This window comes from Callorhinchus milii, unplaced genomic scaffold (assembly GCF_018977255.1).
Source record: "Callorhinchus milii isolate IMCB2004 unplaced genomic scaffold, IMCB_Cmil_1.0 Scaffold12, whole genome shotgun sequence".
NCBI classification, from domain to species: domain Eukaryota; kingdom Metazoa; phylum Chordata; class Chondrichthyes; order Chimaeriformes; family Callorhinchidae; genus Callorhinchus; species Callorhinchus milii.
Window position 1 is genome coordinate 15759809 of NW_024704753.1, and position 6000 is coordinate 15765808.

The window sequence follows — 6000 nt, forward strand, 5'->3', positions numbered from 1 at the left end:
AGAGAGAGCAGGGGAATGGAGAGAAGGAAGGATAGAGAGTACGGGGCAAGCACTCCAGGACGCTACCTTGTGTGAATGCAAGTTGTTGTTGTTGTTGGACAGGAAGAACAGAGAGTACGAGGGATGGAGAGAACTGGAGAATAAAGCCAATGAGGGAATAAGAGAACAGTGGGATAGAGCCTTGATTCTTGCCGACCTGCGCCTAATACTTTCCGGAATTAGGTAAACAGGAAGCGTCCCTCCAGAGAGAGAGAGAGAGAGAGAGAGCACATTCCATTCCAACAATCTATCTCTGGAATTCCCATGTGTAGGTGGAATAAGTGGGAATTCTCAGTTTGGTGATGGGTTTCCGCAAGTGTCACACCTGGCCGACCCCCACCCGAAAATAACTGGAAGCTGACAGTCAGGTTCATAAAGTTATTAAAGAGCTGAGTCCGTCTCCACTAACGTTAGCGCTCGCAAGCTGTGAAAGCCTAACGGTGACCCACTAACTCCCGAGCCACAAACCCTAACCCTAAACATGAGGTGGTGGCATCAGTAACATAAGTTGTGTAAAAGTATCAGCAGCAATTTAAACCCTTGCCAAACAACCCTGATCGTAACACAGGAAGCATTTGATACGATTCTGTTCAGCCTGGTTGGAATCAGCTGTGCTCTAAGCTGACATATACCCTCGCCTCAGGTTCAGGCTTTTGAAATGGAACCAACTTCCTTCTAAGTGCAGTTGAGGAAAGACCCAAGCAGGAATGTACTGCACTGGAATGCAACAGCACTGGAGGACAATTCATTCCCCGTGAAATGCACATTAAAGTATTCCTTCCTTCGATTTAATAAATGTTCCTTCTGACTCGCTGTTAATTATCATTTGGGGGTGGGAGTTTGTGTAATGATCCTTACTCTGGTCACTCACTGCTTTTGACAGTCGCTCAGAGCGTTAGAGATGTGTGTCTATATTGAACCGCACATGGATCAGTTACATCAACAGAGGCTATAATTAACTGTGCACTTGCAGCCCATCCAAGGTCAAGTAAGAGATGGCAATGCCAGCTCGGGTTATTTTGCCAACGATCCTCCCCCTTCCCCTGTTTCTTGTCCCTCCCTTCCCCTCACCCCGGCCCCCTCCAGGCAGTGACTGATATGGGGGTATGGTTCCATCATGCCCAGCCCCCCCACACACCCGTTTCCTAAACCATCCATTCTTCGCAAACCCTTCACAAGTGGCCCGTGGCCTGGACAGTCATATGATCCCAATGTCAACCCCACCAACATATCAATTCTTTGCACTGTTAAACATTTTGTGCTGACAAATTTCTCCAGCGAAGACAGGATAAGTCATGCAGAGGCCAAGTGATGTCAATCTATGGGTTGATCGCATAGTACCTAGAATCTACAGCATCAAAAACCAGCCATTTGACTCAACTATTGCATACTTTACATTCTTACCTCCACTCCTATTTTGCTCCCCAGTATACTCAATATGCATGTGCTTGCCCCATATCACAATATACCTGGTGAAGCACTTCGAAATGTCCTGCATCCAATGTAAGAATTATTCTTGTTATGTACTCTCGTGCAGGCATCAAGTTGCCTCTTCCGTGTATTGATGCTTCAACCACAGTTCCTTGCATTGAGTTCCATATTCTCACCACTCTCACGTGCAGCAGTTCCTCCTAAACTCTCTTTTAGATCGGCTAGGAAGGAAAGACACTCAACAATTTCCAGTTATATAGTTCCCTTAACGTTGATTAACACCTCAGACAGGGTCAGAAGCCAAGCAGGGAAGAGGGAGGTGACTGGAGGTGCTGTTGAAGGGATTCAGGTTGAATTTAAAGACTGATAAAAAAGGTGTAAGTCAGATGGGTCGAGGGAGTGAGGTTCACAGGTTAGGGGTTAGTTGCTGAAGGCTTGGCATGGGGTGTGCAACAGGGCAGAGTTAGCAGAGTTGGATAGAAGGAGATCAGAGTCCTGTAGCTCAGTGGTTAGAGTGGTTAGAGCACTCGCTTTGAAATTTTCAGGTCAAGAAAAATTGACCTGAGTTCAATTCCAGGCAGGTCAGGGCGAAACCTTGGGCAAGTTTCCTTACTCCACACAGAGCCTAATAATAATCCCTCCAGAACCAAAAACAATAATAAATTGGTCATTTTCAACCCACGACTGTTTGTGGGACATTGCTGTGTGCAATTGGCTGCTGCGTTCGCCCACAAATATACAGTCAATTCACTTTACAGTGTGTTCTGTGAAGCACTTTGGGATGTCCTCCCGACGTGAAAAGCGCTATATCAAATGCAAGGATTATTATTATCAGAGAGATAAGGAGGTTGTTAGGGAGTGAGGGGATTGGTAGGTCAGGGTGAGGACCTTGAAGTTGATACAATGGGAGATAGGGAGATAGTGAAATCTGATGAGGACTGAGGTGATGAACGTGCAGGTTTAATGTTGCGTAAGAGTTTAAGGAACAAAGATCACAAGGGCAGCGGAAACCAGAGGAAAATAAACCAATTTAAGTGGGCAAGGACGAAAGCTGAGTTGAGGGGTAAGGAGCCTCAGGAGAAGGGAAGAAACGGCCTTGGAGAGAGAGCAGAAGAGTGTGAGACACATCTAAATCCTTGGCAGAATGTGCGCCAACCCCAATGAGTAATTACAACAGTAAGGAGCTATAAATAACCCGCTGGAGTCAGGTGGTAAATGCTCTGCTCCATCGGGACTTGGGCCAAAATCTTTTTTTGGTGCTGGCTTATGTATCGGAAAAATACTTTCCTAAATTGGACTTTTTTTTGTCATCATCCTTTGGGCTTGCTCATTACCTGGCTGCGAGATAAATACCAAGTCTTTCCATCCTCCAGAACAACATCGTTCTGCCTGCAAAGCTTCCCCTACCACACCTCCACCCTACCCTCACCATCCCTGCAAAAAAAANTTCAAGGGATTATTTGAGTTGCTTTGCTCACTGTTTGTGAGGGCATCTGGAGGGTAACTGGATTGGGATTAATCACTTGAGTTGTCAATAATAATGATAATAATCCTTGCATTTGATATAGCGCCTTATCAAATCGTCGAGACGTCTCAATGCGCTTCAGAGAATACACTGTAAAGTGAATTGACTGTATATTTTCCCTGAGAGCGAAATGCTGCAGCTAATTGCGCACAGCGGTGTCCCACAAACAGTCGTGGATCGAGTGACAAAGTTTTTTTTTAAGTCAGGGGGGTATTGAGGGTTATGAAGAAACGGCAAAGAAATCAGACTGAAAGATCTGCCAAGATCTAATGAATTGGTGGAACAGGCTCGATGGATGGGCTTAATGGTCTCCACCAAAAAAAAATTCTGTTTGGATTTACTCTGCACCTTCATTGTCTCATCCTCCCAGGACTTCAAAGCCTGGACCTTGGCGATGAGCAAGATATTTAAATAGCTGTGCTTCGTCTCATGCTCTGAGCTTCTGAATTCCCTTTACGAGCCCCTTTCTAGTAATTTGCCCTGAATTGTGATAACAACAACAGCCACCAGAGAACGCTGAGGAGGCTGGTCTGTGTTGTGTTGTGGGCTCAGTTTTTCTGGCTTAATGAACACAGCGTTAAGTTCCACTTTAGCTACTGCTATACCACAGCCCCAATGCCGATGGTTAAAAAAACCCAGTAAACTCCCCCCAAAAATGAACAGAGAGCGGATAGGGATGGCGAGAGAATAGAAGGGCAGGAAGTGGACTCCATCATCATTGGGTGCCAATTGGGAAACATCAGTTATTTATTTTTTCTGCATTTAGTTCGTGTTGACGGTATAGTGTTATTGCCATCCTGGTGTTCGGAATGTTTAACCACTTTAAACTCAATGAGACTCCCCTTTTCGCCGGCCCCCCCACCCCCCCACCCCACCCTCACAACCACCAACCCTTTCTCCTTCACCGTGTTGATCCAGGGAGAAATGAGATTCCATTGCCTGGGGCAGTCATACATTTTCCAAAGAGAAACTAAGCAACATTGCCACAATGGGGACCTGCCAACAATATCCAGTAATCACATCTGTGCTCCGAGCAATGCAACGCACCGATTGCAGAGAATAACGACTGCTACTAATAATAAATAATCCCTGCATTTGGTCCAGTGCCTTATCGCGTTGGAATAACGCTATCGGCGGTGAAACGTTTACTATTTAGTGCCCAAGCATTCAGTGACCCTACTCTGCATGAGGGGTGCTAAGTTGTTCTTTACTGTGACTGTATTTATAGGTACGCACGACAGTACAATTGCGCACAGCAATGTTCCCCCAAACAGCCATGAAATGAGTGACCATTTTTTTGGGGGGGTGGGAAGTGAGTGTTGGCCACGCCAGTATTAGGCACAGATAGGCATGAGATGGTTTGAAGCACTTCCAGCTTGGCACAGCGCTAGGATCCAGGTTACTGTCAGTAAAGTGCATCTCAAACCAAATGAGACACTAATAGACCATCTCACATTAGATTGACCTTGGTTGTGCAATTGACGATGGGGGCGTGATATGACCTGGCATTTTAGATATAAACTTTGCGAAGCGATCTGCTGGCAAGAAGTGTGATGTGTGGGGGGGATGGTTTATAGTGAACTGACATTTCACCTCTGGGATTCGGGATCAATATGTCCATTAGCTAAAATGATCAGCCTCATTCCTCGTGGACAATAGCTCACGGCACAAAAATGCCCTCCTTATTAATAATAACAATAATGGTAATAATAATAATATTTATTATGCTAATAATAATGATAGTTCCTATAGGTTTGGGTACAACTGGAACTGTGAATAAAACTATTCAGAAATGGCTCGACAAAATATCAACCTCCTGCGGAAAGCAGCTGTTTTCGGAAGCTCAAACGTGCTAAGAAAAGTCACGTCCATTCCTATGTAACGTGGCAGTGGAGGATGCTCCGTTGGGGTCGATGGTGAAGTTCTAAGCCTCTGGGTGTGAGTTGACATTTTTATGACTTCCTGGTCAAGTTAGAGCAGTCAAGAGGGAGCTTTACTCTGTCTCTAACCCATGTCCTGGGAGTGCTGGACGGAAAGGATAGAGGGAGCTTTACTCTGTATTTACTTGGAGCAGGAAGGCATTGCACTAATCCATCTCTGATATCCTCCACCATGACGAGAGCAAAACAAAAATGTAAATAAAGGCATTCTCTGGTATCCCAGAGCCTGTGTCAAAGCTCTCATTCATCAACATGAACCAGTTCTTGTGGCTGAAATCAGGAGTCTTGACTGTTAGACGTACAACTTCACCTGAACGAGTGAAAGTTAAGTTTTATTCTTTGTTATTAAATAAATGCAAACCTCCCGCGGTTAAATAATTTTGTAGGATTACGGTTGCTATTGGCAATCCTAGGGGGCTTCTGGGGTTGTTGCTTCTCAAGGTGTTTGACGTAGTTTACAATGGGCTGTTTTTCCACTGATTATTAATGGCTTCATTATTAAAGGGGCATTAGAGGCATTAATACCATGCTCTTAACAAAATACTTGCCAAACTTATTAGCTCCCCTCCCGCCTCTCCAATTTTCTCCCCTTGTTTCTTAAAGAGCCAACAAGTCTGGATACAGTATCACAAATGCATTTACTCTTCCATTATCTCACGCAGATTGTTAGTCTAAAGTGACCTAAGTCAAAGCTGTAGTTGACCTGGGAGTGCTGGAACGGACAGTGTAGAGGGAGCTTTACTCTTTCTCTCTCTCTCTCTTTCTCTCTAACCATTACTGTAGCTGACCTGAGAGTGCTACAGACACTGGTGACACTGAATACTAATCATGGGAACTTGTTCCATTTGTCACTATTGACAAATGCCAAAAATATTCACCGGAAAATCTGAAAAATAGACAGAGCAACGTGTGGTTTTGCTCGGCCCGGCCTGGGCTGCAATCTGTTTCGATTTCGACCTAATCCCCGCAAAGTCAAGGCGAAGCGAGATGATTTACAATTGGACAAAGCGATCTATGATGAGCTGCATTCTTTGCATATTCTTTTGCTGAAACTTTTCCACATGC